We start from the raw sequence: 15,183 nt of genomic DNA, 5'->3' as shown, positions 1-15,183 counted from the left end.
GCGGATCTAAAATTAGCTCCAACCAGTGACCCAACTCTGGCTCCGTGCCTTCCTCCAGATACAAGGAGGAACGAGTGTGGGAACTGTCAGCCCACGAGGTGCTAAAATACACCAACAAACAGCTGAACACTATGCCTAACTTCAGAGGCAGAATTCAAATGGAGTCAGGAGAAATTGGTCAAATGCAAAAATTCATTCTTATAAATGCAATTAACCGCTTCTACAGGGTGTCCCTAAAGTCTGAACACATAGGAAATCTCATTAACTGTAGGGATGTCCGATAATATTGGCCAACCAATATTATCAGCCCAATATTGGAGCCGATAATATTGGTGTATTATCGGCCAATATCGTTATCGTTTTTTTTGCCTATCATGAAAACCGATAAAATAATCCCTGGATTTCGCCGGCATTTACAGGCTTGTAAATGATCACATCATCAAACTGCGTCATGAAGCGTGTAAACAACCATGTCGGATTTCCGGCATGTGGCACCGACTTTTGGCTCGAAAAAAAAGAAAGATAGGAATACACTGCCAGCCGAGTTCACCTACCAATGGAATGAGGGGAACACAGCTTTTGCTCCCAACCAAACTAATATCACTCGCCAAAGGGATGTAGAGTTGAGGTGGGTCTTAGAAAGACGTTGAGATCCAGCTGCATTTGAGTCCATTGTTGTCATGGTCATAGTGACGTAGTGATACAGAAATCTTTAACAAATCCGTGGATTCAGACTATAAGCCGCATCACTACCAATATCTAATCACTTGGTCCTTGTGTCATTTCTGACCTTCCCTAAAAATTTCATACAAATCCAATGTTCCGTTTTTTTGAGCAATGTTGTGTACCGACAAATAGACGGAAGGACAAACGTACGCCGATCGTCACATAACTCTGCCGCGTTCCTTGGCGGAGTGAAAATAAATGGCACTTTTTTTGGTTGGAAGAGTTAAGCAGAGGTGGCAAGCCCTTTGGTTGCTGGTGCAAAAAACTGAAGGAGCCTGGTGCTTGCTTCTGTACCGTGTGTTTAAAAAAAAAACTCATGTACGCAACTAACGGCAAAAAAGTGCTGTCGCCCCACGAGTCGGACCCATACAGCTGCTGTCCTCTGAAAGTCACAACTCGTTTTCCGTGAGCAACAGTCACCGCTGACGTACCAGAATCAGGCTGACCAGGTTTGTGATTTAAAAACACGCGGGTGCACGTTCATTACAGAACTTGGCTTGTTGTTCACCAGAACTCAGGCACTCGTTAATCTGTGCTGAAGATAAAAATGTTTTGTCAAAACTGTCTGTGTCAAATCAGCATGCTGGCTCCATAAATACACATGGCATAGCCACAGCATTAAGAAAAGTGTTTCTGATAGGCTCAAAAAATGTGTGTTTTCGTTGTATATGACAAAGCCACTAGACAGAGCATGGACACAATTCTTCATGTGCTTGTTCGTTTTATTTATGACGATGCGGCCAGAGGAACTCAACATCTGGCAAACAGAAAAGTGAACATTGTCTCAATACTTATGGAAGAAGTAAAAGATGTCAGAAAGAAAGAAGAAATAGATAGGAAAAAAATAACGATTCAGCTTACCAGTTCTTGTAGCACCGCAAATGTTTTTTTTTAAATTGAACTGTAGTTGTCTGTAGTAAACTGTACAGTATTTGTTTATTTTCTATTTTCTTATTTGTGTCTGATCATTTAAGTTACCAGTTCTGAGAGCGCTTTAATGTTTTTGTTATTCTTATTTTAACTGCAATATAGTAAGCTGTTAAAAACTATATATTTATTTATTTAATTTTTTTACACTGTAGCTATTTACATAGTTGTATTTCAGAATAAATAGTGCAAATATTGTTAAAAGGTGAATCAATGTCCTTTTTCCATATCTTTTACTGATTAGTTGCTAAATAATATATTTGGACAATGTTGTGGTCAGATGGAGTACCTACCACCACCTACTGCTCTTTTCAGTATTACTATAATATGCATTCTGAGTCTGTGAATGAAGATATCTTCATTTCTTATTAGTTAGCTAGATTGTACCCCGACCCCCACCCAAAAGCAAGAAAGTTCAGATTTTGGATTATTTTTCACTTTTAGCCCTGCAAATGTGGCTGCAGTAACAAGCTTACTGTGCCTGACTAGCAAGATGTCTGTGGTTTGGAATTATTTCCAAGTCCACATATATCGGTATCGGTTGATATCGGAATCAGAAATTGAGAGTTGGACAATATTGACATGTCGGTTTTGGGCAAAAAAGCCAATGTCAGACATCACTAATTAACTGTAACATTTTTGCCTCCACAGATTAAATATGGCTTTGTCAAAAGAAGGAAGAGTTAAACAGGTACTTCTCAGTGGACATGAAGGATGGACATATGGAAAGATATGGTTAGGGTTAGAGATAGCAGGGTTAGGGATAGTGGGGTTAAGGTTCGGGATCGTACAGTTGAGGTTAGGGATAGTAAGTTTAGGGATAGTAGGGTTAAGGTCAGGGATCGTAGGGTTACGGATAGTAGGGTGAAAGTTAGGGATAGTGGGGTTAGGGAAGTGATTTGAATGAAGAAAACGAAGAGGAAGATGATGAAGACAAACAAGAACACAAGGGTTAGGGTTAGAAGAAGGGAAAGGAGACAAAGAAGAAAATGAAGAAGACAAGAGGAAGAAGAAGAACAACAAAAACAAGAAAAAAAAACAAGGTTCTTCAAAGAAGCTTTCTATGGGGCTCCTGGAGCAACCTCTGCTGCAGGGTTTACTCAAGGAACTCAAACGGTCCCTCCATAAGGTTTCTTTCGATTCTTCTTCTCAGAGTGTATACCAGCTGCCTCGGGTGAGTTTTTATGATAATTTAACTGATGTAATCAAAAGACAGCAGATGGATTTAATGCACGTCATCCAGGGAGAATTCCACTTGGCTTTTTGTGGCGAAGATGGTTAAAAAGTCTAAAGAAATGGACAGTGTCATGGACAAACCCCGTTCTGGATGACCAAGTGTATCAGCCGAAACTAAAGGATTGGTCATGGCAAAAATTCATGCTAGCTCCAAAAGGCCACTTAAATAACCTTAACCCTACTAACCCTAACCCTACGAACCCTACTAACCCGAACAACCCTAACCCTACTAACCCGAACACTACTAACTACAACCTTACTAACCCTACTAATCCTACTAACTCTAACCCTATTAACCCTAACCCTACTACCCCTACTAACCCTAATAATAATAATGCCTTTAATTTATAATGCACTTTACATACAGAATCTGAAAGTGCTACAATAGAGAAAGTACAAAAAATACACCCTAACCCTACAAACCATACCCTTACTAACTCTAACCCTACTAACCCCAACAACCCCAACCCTACTAACACTACTAATCTTACAAACCCTAACCCTATTAACCCTACTAATCCTAACCCTACTAATCCTACTAATCCGAACCCTACTAACCCTAACCCTACCCTATCTTTCCATATGTCCATCTTTCATGTCCACTGAGAAGCACCAGTTCAACTCTTTCTTCTTTCAACAAAGCCATATTTAATCTGTGGACGCAAAAAATTAAAGCTAATGAGATTACCTATTTGTCCAGACTTTGTGTCCCTGTATTATTAACTACAATCATGCTTTGCTTCAGTTGGGAACATAAAGCATTTAGATATTGATCAGTGCAGTTACACAAACTATCTATGAACAGAAATGACTCGCTGCTTACGGCTTAACAGAGTCACTGGCGCTGGTTAACGTCTCGCTTCATGAGTTTAACACAAGTAAATCATCTTGCATGGTCACAGAGAGCAACTGTTCCAAAATCAAACTTAACTTTGCACCTGAAGTCTCTCTAAACACAAACAACTTAGCAATTCTACCTGTAAAGATTCTAAACTAAGGTTGAATTGTTTGGGAAGAACATGTCGCTATATCTATGGTAGTAAGAGAGCACGGCATACCAGCATGAAAACATCTTAAAGGTGAAGTACAATGCAGGGAGGATTGTGATTTGAGTCTGAAGTTCAGTAAAAGTTCAGTGATGCAAACAAAAACTCAACACACTAAAACTACAACAGACTACAATAGAATGACTTCACATATATCTAAAATAAACCATCCGACTACTAGAGCAGCCCGGTCAGAGCACAGACCTTAACCCAAATGAAAAACTGCAGAATGACCTCAAGAGAACTGTTCACAAGAGACATTTTTAAGCAGAAGCAGCTCTGCGACTCAAAAACTTGCCTGCATGAAAATGAAAGATTATGTATATCATACCCATCTTAAGAGTTTTAAGTCTGGGATAAAGTCAAGGCACTCTACACTGGAAAAATTGATCCTGGGGTCATAGATTTTAAACAATCTATAAGGTAATATATCAAATGTGATTGTGTCTTTCAGATTTTTGATCATTAATTAAGTAAATAATCAATTAAAATATTCAATTCACTTATTCCCGTTTGGTGGTTTGGCTCAACATACATCATGAAGATGTGTTTTTGCTGTGCATTAATTTTGAGCCTACGTTGTTAATGTTTAAAATAAAGCTAAGAGCTGGTTCATAAATGCTTAAGAGGAATATTTATATTTAATTGACTGTACTATGGGTTGGCACAGTAGTGCACCGTCGTCTCATAGCTAGATAATCCTCGGTTTGAATCTTTTTTATTTATTTAACCTTTATTTAAACAGGTAGGTCAACAGAATATTGAGAGCTAGTTCTCATTTACAGTGATGACCTGGAACCTCCTGATCATTTCTGTTTGCCTGTTCTCCCAGAGTCTAAAATAAAGGCAGAAATTCTCCAAATAAATACAGATACACTGAAGCTAAAAAAAAAAAAAAAAGCGAAACCAAAAGAAAGTAAATCAGAAAATATTTCAATATTTAGCCCTATTTAGGTCAGTGTGCCACAAGATAAAGCAGGTATAGCAAAGGAATTCATGGATAATTGTAACAACATGAAAAATAATAATAATAATACGTATATAGCGCTTTTCCAGATACTCAGCAGGAAGGAAAACACAAAAAAATAAAAATAAAAAATAAATAGAACATAGTAGGGATACACCAAAGCTAAAAAAATAAAAAATAAAAAATTTAAAAAATAATTCTGAAAAGAATTCAATATTTACCCCTGCTCATGTCACAGCGTGCCGCAAGATAAAGGATTTAATGGATAACTATAAAAATAATAATAATAATATGTACATTGTGCTTTTCAAGATACTCAGTAGGAGGGAAAACACACAAAAAATAAAAAATAAATAGAACATAGTGGAGACGGGAGCATCTAGAAAAGAGAAATTTATGAGTTATAAGCAGTGTCAAAAAAGATGTGCTTTTAGAACAGAATAGAATAGAACAGAATATTCTTTATTGTAATTATACAATGTATAACGAGATTGCAGAGCTTCTCCTTTTCAGTGCAAGGAAATCTTAAAGATAGTGCAAAAACAGTCTATTTACATATATACAGTATAAATAACGGAGTGAATATAAATAACAGTGAATGAGACAGTGGTGTATATTGCACAGATACACTATATTGTTGGCTAGGTGAGACATGTGAGAGTTCAGGGTGGTGATGGCTCTCAGAAAGAAGCTGTTTTTAAGCCTGTTTGTCCTCGCTTTAATACATCTGTAACACCTTCCAGAGGGCAACAGATGAAAAAGCTGAGAACCGGGATGTGAACTGTCCTTGATGATGTTCTGAGCTCTGCTGAGGCACCGGGTGGAGTAGATGTCCGTGAGGGAGGGGAGAGGACAGCCAACAATCCTCTTTTAGGGATTTCTTAGTAGTATTTACATATTCAGAAGTCCCTGTCTTTCATATCAACTCTATATGTTTGTTGAGGTTTTAATGAATTTGTTTTGTGCTCTGCTTGAATCTACATGTGTTAAGCGGATATAGTTATGCTCAATTATTATTATTAATTATTATAATAATAATAATAACTTTATTTATATAGCCCCCCAGCTTTGACAGTTAAAACATGCAAATGCAGAGACAATCAAACAAGCTATAGGAGACAAGTCAGAGAAAATAAACAGTAAAAATGACAATAAATTAAATGAATCATGAGATAGATTAGCACGCAACTCAAACAAGGGAACTAAGCAGTTTGGAAATGTCTGTACTACAAGCACACCAGCATAAATCAGTGCTTCAAACACCACATCTCTGGTGTAATTAGCCAAGGCTCTGAGGATGCATCGCTCAGCTAAATGTGGAGACAGATAGATAGCCTGTGAGCTAAGATGCTACAAAGAGTAGCTGGGTCAATATGTAAGAGACGCACAAAATAACGACAAAAAGTTACAAAATGACCACAGACATACAAAATGACCAAAAAAACACCTAAAATTAGGGTTAGGGTTAGGGTTAAAATAAGACACAAAACGACAAAACTGATACACAAAATCACAAAACTGAGACACAAAATGACAAAAAGGAAACAAAAAATGACAAAAACACAACACAAAATGACAAAATTGAGACACAAAATGACAAATACAAGACAAGAAATGACAAAACTGATATACAACATGGCAAAAACGAAACACAAAACAACAAAATTGAAACAGAAAATGACAAAACTGATACACAAAACGACAAAACCGAGACACAGACTGGCAAAGACGAAAAACAAAACTACAAAAATGAGACAGAAAAACACAAAACGAGACACAAAACAGTCAAGACAGAATACGACAAAACTGAGACACAAAATGACAAATACAAGACACAAAACAACAAAACTGATATGCAAAATGCCAAACTGATACACAAAACGGCAAAACCGAGACACAACATGACAAAACCAAGACACAAAATGACAAAAACACAACAGGAAGCAACAAAATTGATACACAAAACAACAAAAATGAGACACAAAACGACACACAAAACAATAAAATCAAGACAAAATACGACAAAACTGAGACACAAAATGGCAAAAATGAAACACAAAATGATAAAAACGAGACACCAAATGACAAAACTGATGCACAAAACGACAAAGCGAGACACATTCTGGCAAAGATGAAACACAAAACAAAAACGAGACAGAAAATGACAAAACGAGACACAAAATGACAAAATCAAGACAGAATACAACAAAATCGAGACAAAAAATGACAAATCCAAGACGCAAAATGACAAAAATGATACACAAAACGACAAAACCAAGACACAAAATAACAAAAACAAAACACAAAATGACAAAAACGAGACAGAATGTGACAAAACTATTTTTGAATCAGCTCATTTTATTACTTTTTAGGTGATTGTTATTAAATTCGAACGGTTATTTAGCTGACATTTTAGTGATAACCAGTAATTTTTTGTGATTGTGATTGTTTTCATAGTAAATAATTATGGAATTTGTAAAGACGTGATCACAACGAACATTAAAAAAAAACATTAAAATAAATAAAAATGTATATACAAGATACATCAAAAGTCCCTCAGTTATAGATTGACCCAGCTAGCTGCCTGTCTCAGCCAAGTGGTCGATATGGTATCTTCCACATCCAGAAGGATTCCAGGCCGTCCCCCCGTCCCCTCCTCCTCTTTACATATCTCGCCAGTAATTTAGGATTAACTCAAAGTGGATTCCTTAAATCCGGCGTGTGATACTTTGCTCTTTTCAGGGAAAGCGGTTGGTTCTCTCAGATGCCCACAGACAGAGCAGGTGCATTGTTGCTATGAATTAGCCGCTCCTGCTAACGTTAGGTTGCTAGGTCAGCCTGGCAGTGTGTGTGTGTGGACGTCCAGTTTAACTTCAACCGGCGAATGAGGGGCGCTTTTAGGCTAACATTGCTCCAAAATAAATAAATAAATAAAATAGTAAAACCCCGAAAGCGAACACAATGACCCCCCCGCCCCCCCCCGGAGCTACTCTACAGTTAGCTTAGCCGCTCCACCTAGCCCCATTACCTTGTCTATTCCAGGCGCTGGCAGTGCGGCTCTTCCGCGGGGCTCATCCGGACGACACGGACAGCCATTTACACACTCCCTGCCGCGGTGGAGGAACCGTCCAGGCCCGGTAGTGTTCCCGCAGCGTTTGTGGCGTGTAACGGCATTACTACAGCAAACTGACAGACAAAAAAATCAGTATATTGTGGAGCTGTGTGAGCTGAAGGAGCTGGAGCGGGTCCACGGGCAAAACCATTCTGTGTGCTAGAGGGGGGCGGGGGGAGCTAACTGAATGAAGTGCTGAAGTTTGCAACCTGGCACCAGCGTGGCATTGAAGGGTTTATACATATATTATAATCATCTGTGGACTGGCTGGGAGTGAAAACAAAAATCCTACGGCAGGCGGGAGTTGTATTAGCGTGTTTTGTTTTTTTTTTTAGCGGTGCTGGTACAAACACACGGCGGCTACCTAGCAACGGTGTCGCTGACCGTGGTGCTAAAAACAACCCCCGCCGCTAATGGGCGCGCCCTGCTCAGAGGTCATTAACGTGCCACTCACTCTGCTGCTTCCAAACCGCAAAAACTGCTCCAAACTCGGGTTTTATTCTAATTTATGGCAAACTGAGCTGATGTGCCAAGTTTTCCATGCACTGAGAAGTAAAATTAATGCTTTGAAATAGGTCATAATGTCTGTTTGCAGAATTGTCTGATTCAAGAACGTGTAGCTATGAAATGACATTTCTGTCATTTTTGCAATTAAATGCGGTCATCTTGGAATCAATTAATGGAAGAGGTTAGGCTTGTGTAGTGGCATCTCAGTGGCAGTTTGTGACAGTCTTTGGCTTCTCAGCTGCAGTCAATGGTATACCTCAGTGAAAGTTTGTGGCACTTTAAGCAGTGCTCTCTGGCACCACAGTGTTTTGGCACTTCAATGGCATCTCAGCAGTAGTTTATATCACTTTAGTGGCATTTTTTTTTGGCAACTCTTGGCCCCTCATTGGCAGTTTTAGGCACCTCAGTGGAATTTTGTGGCACCTGTGGTAGTCTGTGGCACCTCATGAACAGTTCGTGACACGTGACAGTTTGTGGCACCTCAATTTCTGGCACTTTAGTGGCATATTTTGGGGCATTTTACTGGCAGCCCTTGGCACCTCTATGGCAATTTGTGGCACTTTAATGACAGTCTCTGTAACCTTAGGGGCAATTTGTTGGCATTTCAGTGGCAAACACTGGCCCCTCAGTGGCAATTTATGACACTTTATGGCAGTCTATGGCACCTCAGTTCAAGTTTGGGGCACTTTAGTGTCAGTTTGTGCCACCTTAGGGGCAGTTTTTTGGCATTTAAGTGACAACCCTTGGCACCTCAGTGGCAGTTTGTGGCACCTCAATTTGTGGCACCTTAGTGGCATTTTTTGGCACCTCAGTGGCAGTGTGGCAGCCTGTGGCACCTCAGTTTGTTGCACCGCAGTGGCAGTCGGTGACACTTCAGCAGCAATTTAATGGCAGCCTGTGGCACCTCAGTGGTATTCTGTGGCACTTCAGCAGTAGTGTGTGGCAGCTCAGTAGTAATATGAGGCACCTCAGTGCAGTTTGTGGCACTTTAGTGTCATTCTGTAACACTTAATGGACAGTTTGTGACACATCTGGCAGTTTGTGGCACCTCAGTTTCTGGCACCTTAGTGGAATTCTGTGACACTTTAATGGCAGCCTGTGGCACCTCATTTGGAGTTTGTGGCACTTTAGCAGCAGTCTGTCACCTCCTGGGCAGTTTTTTTGCATTTCAGTGGCAGTTTCGGGCACTTTTTGTGGCATTCTGTGACACTTCATGGACAGTTTGTGGCACCTGTGGCATTCTGTGACACTTCATGGACAGTTTGTGGCAGCTCAGTAGTAGCTTGAGGCACCTCAGTGCAGTTTGTGGTACCTCAATTTCTGGTATTTCAGTGCCATTTTGGGGGACATTTCAGTGGCAGTTTGTGACAGTTCAACAGCAGCCTGTGGCACCTCAGTTGGAATTTGTAGCACTTTAGCAGTACTCTCTGACACCCCAGGGTTTTGGCACTTCAGTGGCATCTCAGCAGCATTTTATGGCATCTTACTTGCAGTTTGTAGCACCTCAATTTCTGGCACCTTAGTGGCATTTTTATTTAATTTTGGCAAATCAGTTTGTAGCAAATCAGTTGGAGTTTGTGGCACTTCAGTGTCAGTCTCTGTTACCTTAGGGGCAGTTTTTGGGCATTTCAGTGGCAGTTTATGGAACATCAGTGGTAGTCTGTGGCACTCCTGTGGCATCTCATGCTCCTACAATGACATAAGGTGGGGCAAATATTAAGATGTTTTAGAAATTGTATTTTTTATTATTTTATCTCTTTTGGGGGTTTATGTATATGACAGGAAAACATAAAGGAGGAGAGAACTAAAGCATAAAATACAGCTTGTGAATGGACATTACACTGAAGAAGCGGCAATTATGTCCTTGTTGAAACAACTACCGTAAAATGATTATATATCAATATGATTTATCACTTTCACTGAGTTCGGCTTTTTAACCAACATCAGTCCCAATCAAAACTACCAAATATTCACTGACTTCCAGTAAATGAATCTTTTAAATGCCCGTTTCTTTATATTATATGTTGCTTTTTTAAAATTATTATCACAATGTGGAATGTGTCAGTGATTTGCAACAACATTAAGTCTGATTCCTTATCATTTTTTGTGCACAGATTTTTAAATACAAACTCACTCCCTGTTACAACAGAAAATGTCAACCACCATAAAAAATATTAGGTTTCTCTAACCAATATCAGTTCTGATCCTAACTACCAAAAAGTTATTCTTTTTCAATATTTGAAACCTTAAAGAAAGAAAAAATAGCATATATTTGCTCCAAATATCAAAAAAATCTAGTGGAAAAATACAAAAAAGGGACAATTTTTAAGTCAGGGGTCAAAAATTAAAGCCTCATAATACAAAATGCATAATTTCATGCTGTACGAAGAACAGTAACTTTATTTGTATAAAAGCTTTCAAAAACAAAACAAAAAAGTGCTTTACAATAAAACCAAATATCAAATTAGACAAATAATGGAAATAAATTCAAACAAATAAATATGATGCTAAACATACAATATAACAAGATTTTAAATAATACTAATAATAAAATGAAAACATAAAATAGTTAAGTCAAGGCACTTATTTTTGACAGTGGGATCATAAATTTTAAAAAAAAGAAAAAGATTACAGGCTTCAAAGGGGTCATTTTGTCCTTAAGGTCCTTACTGCATCCTACTCATGTTCAGATATTATTATAATTTTATTTATTTATTATTTTGTTGAATATTTATTTTCTCGTTTGCCTTCATGATACTGTGGCATGTCTGAAATAAATCCAATAAATAAGTGTCCATGTTTTGTGTTCACAGTGTGTTGTAGATGTATTATAAACTATGATTCTGAATAAAATATGAATTTCTTCCCAAACTGGACACCAAAACTACAATAAAAATGAAGAGGCTTTGGGGTTAAGTTCTTTGTTTGTTAAGTCGAGTCAAGGCATTTATTTTTGGCAGAGGGATCAAAAACAACAATTTTTCATGGGTTTCAAAGGATGATTTTTCCTCTTAACCTCTTAAAAGGTTAAGGGGTTGCATTTTAAATTTAGATTTCTTCTAGTTATTTGTGATAAGGAGTTAACCAATAAATATAATAATCGGATAACATCTAATATCTGATTATTAGCTTTATTTTTTTTATGAACATTAGGATCTCTCTTTTTTTTTTTTTTTTTTAAAAAGTAAATTATGTTCACATATGCGGACACCAAGCTTTGGTTGTTTTATTTTTATTTTTTTGTCGTGAGTATTTATTTTCTCTTTTGCTTTCATGATACTGTGGCATGTCTGAAATAAATCAAATAAATAACTGTATGTTTTTGTGTACACAGTGTGTTCTAGATGTGTTATACAGTAGAATTAGAAATAAAATATTAATTCCACCACAAATTGGACAACAAAAAATACAATAAAAATGAAAAGGCATTGAGGTTAAGTTCTTTTGTTTGTTTAAATTGAGTCAAGGCATTTATGTTTGGCAGTGAGATCAAAAATAATAATTTTTATCAGTATTTTATATTGAATATTTATTTTCTCTTTTGCCTTCATGATACTGTGGCATGTCTGGAATAAATCCAATAAATAAGTGTGCACGTTTTCGTGTACGCAGTGTGTTATAGATGTATAGTGTATATATATATACACTTATACTTTTATATATATATACACTATATACTTGCTTCATCCTACTTGTGTTCAGAAATTATTTTATTATCGTTATTATTTTTGGTTGTTCTGTTTTTTATTTGAGTATTTATTTCATGATAAATAAATTCTGTCATGTCTGAAATAAATCTAATAAACATGTTTCTAATCTAATGAATAAGTAATCGTGTTTTTGTGTACACAGTGCGTTATAGCTGTGTTACTGTATTATAAATCATAATTATGAAGAAAATACTAATTCCTCCACAAATTGCACACCAATACTACCATAAAAATGAAAAGGCACAAGGGTTAAATTATTTTGTTTAAGTTGAGTGAAAGCATTTAATTTTGGCAGTCAGATCAAATTTTTTTCAAATTATAGTAAATAAAAACTGAGTGTGCATGTTTTTGTGTACACAGTGTGTTATAGATGTATCATAAATTACAATTATTAATAAAAACATCAATTCCTTCCCAAATAGGACACCAAAAATACAATAAAAATGAAAAGACATTAGGGTTAAGTTTGCTTGTTTGTTTCAAAGAAATGCAGTGCGTGTTTATTTAATTCTGACCGGTCAGTGAAGGCAGCATTTGCACCCATCGTCCGTTAACGAGGATTCCCACACGACCCGAACGCAGCAGCGAACGACAGCAGGCAGAGGTGAAAAGTCTGGATCATGTTGTCATTCCGGCGGAGCCACACTTGAACCACACATAAAAAAAAAATAAAAATAAAAGTAAAAACGGGGACCTGGTAAACAAACACCAACACGGCGGCGAGCGGAGCAACGTCGAGCTTCTGTCTGCGGAGACGAGACGTTGATGTCGGTTTGTCGGCCGAGCGGCTAGCTAGCACGGACTGAAATTTGTTAGCGGGCTAACGGAGGACCCCTGTTAGCTCCCCCGCCACCATCATCGCTCCTCGCCAGCCGCGGATCGGCCCTGTCTGCCCGACGATGGGAAACGCAGCGACCGCCAAGAAAGGCAACGAACAAGAAAGCGGTGAGCGCCTGGAAGCTAGCCAGCTAGCCCCGTAGCCGGCTAACGTTAGCTATCTAGCCACACACAGCTAGCTAGTTAGCATCACGAGCCTTGTTGTTAGCAGAGAGGGCAGTTTACAAGGAGTGTTCTTCACATGATGCAGCTCGGTTTTCCTGCTCGAGGATGTTTATTTGAATTTTTTTGTCTTTGACTGTAAAACGAGCTCTGCTAATCGTCCCACAGTGCTATAGCGTTTAGAAAGACCCTGGTTGGTTTGCAGGGAGCTAGCATCACCCGACATCATCAGCAAACAAGGGCCTGCTCACTGCTAACAACAGGTTCCTGGACCAAAATCAGCTTTATTTCCACCTTCGAAATGGACAGTTTCCATCCCATCTGGTTCACTCACAACTTCACTGTGAAACCAAAATGTTTCCAGGGGTGTCCAACATGCGGTCCGCGGGCCAAAAGCGGCCCTCCAGAGGGTCGTATCCGGCCCTCAAAGTGTAAAAATTCCAGAGAAGACATTAACTGCAGATTGTAAATTACTAAAACTATAACTTTAAAATAATTTCTAGACCATGACAAGTTGTTTTGATCATAAAGTAAAATACAAGATTGCTCATTGTTCTTTTGTCCTTTTGTCTTGTTTTGTAATATATTGTCTTGTTTTTGTTGTTTTGTGTCTTTCTTTGACTGACTTTTGTCTCTTTGTTTTTGCTTTTGTCATTTTGTGTCTCATTTTTGTAATATTTTGTCTTGTATTTGTCGTTTTGTGGTTGCTTTTTGTCTCACTTGTGTTTTTTGTCTTATTTTTGTCATTTTGTGTTTTGCTTTATTCGTTGTTTTGTGTGGGGTTTTTTTTTTTTTGGCCCGCTTGTGCTGTTGGTCAATTTTTTGTCTTTTTGTTTTTTGCTTTTGTCATTTTATCCATTTTTGTCGCTTTGTAACTTTATTGTCTTGTTTTTGTTGTTTTTTTGTCTTTTTTGTCTGATTTTTTCATGTCTCATGTTTTTGTCATTTTGTTTCTCATTTTTCGTCGTTTTGTGTTTCCTTTTTGTCATTTTTTGTCTTGCTTTTGTCCATTTTTTGTCGCTTTTTTGTTTTGTTTGGTGTCTTTTCTCATTTTTTTTTGTCATTTTATTCCTAGTTTTTGTCATTTTGTGTCTCGTTTTTGTAATATTTTGTACTGTTTTTGTCCTTTCTTTGTCTGTCGTTTGTCTAATTTTTTGCCGCTTTGAGTGTTTGTCAAACTTTTTGTCTTTTTTTTGTTTTGTGTCGTTTGTCATTTTGTCTCATTTTTGTGGTTGTTTTTTGTCTTGTTTTTGTCTGACCTCTGTCGTTTATCTCATGTTTTTGTCGTGTGTTTCGTTTTTGTCTCACTTGTGTTTTTTGTCTATTTTTTGTCATTTTGTTGCTTTTTTGTCATTTTTTTGTTGACACTGAGGCATAGTATTGTTGAAATTGAACTTAATTTTCTAAAAAACAAAGGAAAAATTAGGAGTTGTGGTTATTTCTAGGTTATTATGCTTTGATTTTACTAGTCACTGGAGATCAAATTGGGCTGAATTTGGCCCCTGAACTAAAATGAGTTTGACACTCCTGCTTTATATAAAATCCAGAGTATTTTGAGCTCAGGAGGCCTCATTTAAAACAAAAATATGTTGGCACAAGATTAAGAAATCAGAGTCAGAGACTCAAAATCAGCTTTAATGTCCGACATAACATACAAGGAGTTTGGGTTCGACTGTCAGGAATATGGAAAGAGAATAATAAAAAATAAACTATAGAAAGAAGAACATAGTAGTAATAAAAATAAATATAATGCAATATATACAGATATTTACAAGCTAGAAAGTAATATATGAACACAGTAAATGATAATTGTTTAGAAATTTGTTTGGCTATGAAATGTTAAGATGTGAGCAACAAAAACAAGAGCAGCTAGAAACAAAATAAGATGAAATTGAAAGCTTGAATTAATGTACAGATTTTTTTTTAAAAGAATCAAGCTTTATTACAGATAAT

The 15,183-nt window shown here is 37.4% G+C and overlaps 1 protein-coding gene across 1 annotated transcript in view; it reads right to left on the bottom strand.

The window, feature by feature from the left end:
• Positions 1-8,164, bottom strand: part of ttll7 (tubulin tyrosine ligase-like family, member 7) — a 120,220-nt gene extending 112,056 nt beyond the window's left edge. Inside the window, exon 1 of the mRNA XM_055017778.1 lies at positions 7,931-8,164. The gene's annotated coding sequence lies outside the window, so the exon portion shown is untranslated. The remainder of the gene's footprint in view (positions 1-7,930) is intronic.
• Between the last annotated feature and the right edge of the window lie 7,019 nt (positions 8,165-15,183).

The sequence above is a fragment of the Amphiprion ocellaris genome, chromosome 2 (genome assembly GCF_022539595.1).
Source record: "Amphiprion ocellaris isolate individual 3 ecotype Okinawa chromosome 2, ASM2253959v1, whole genome shotgun sequence".
Lineage (NCBI taxonomy): Eukaryota > Metazoa > Chordata > Actinopteri > Pomacentridae > Amphiprion > Amphiprion ocellaris.
The sequence above is the reverse complement of the archived record's forward strand: the minus strand, read 5'-3'. Positions and strand labels throughout refer to the sequence as shown.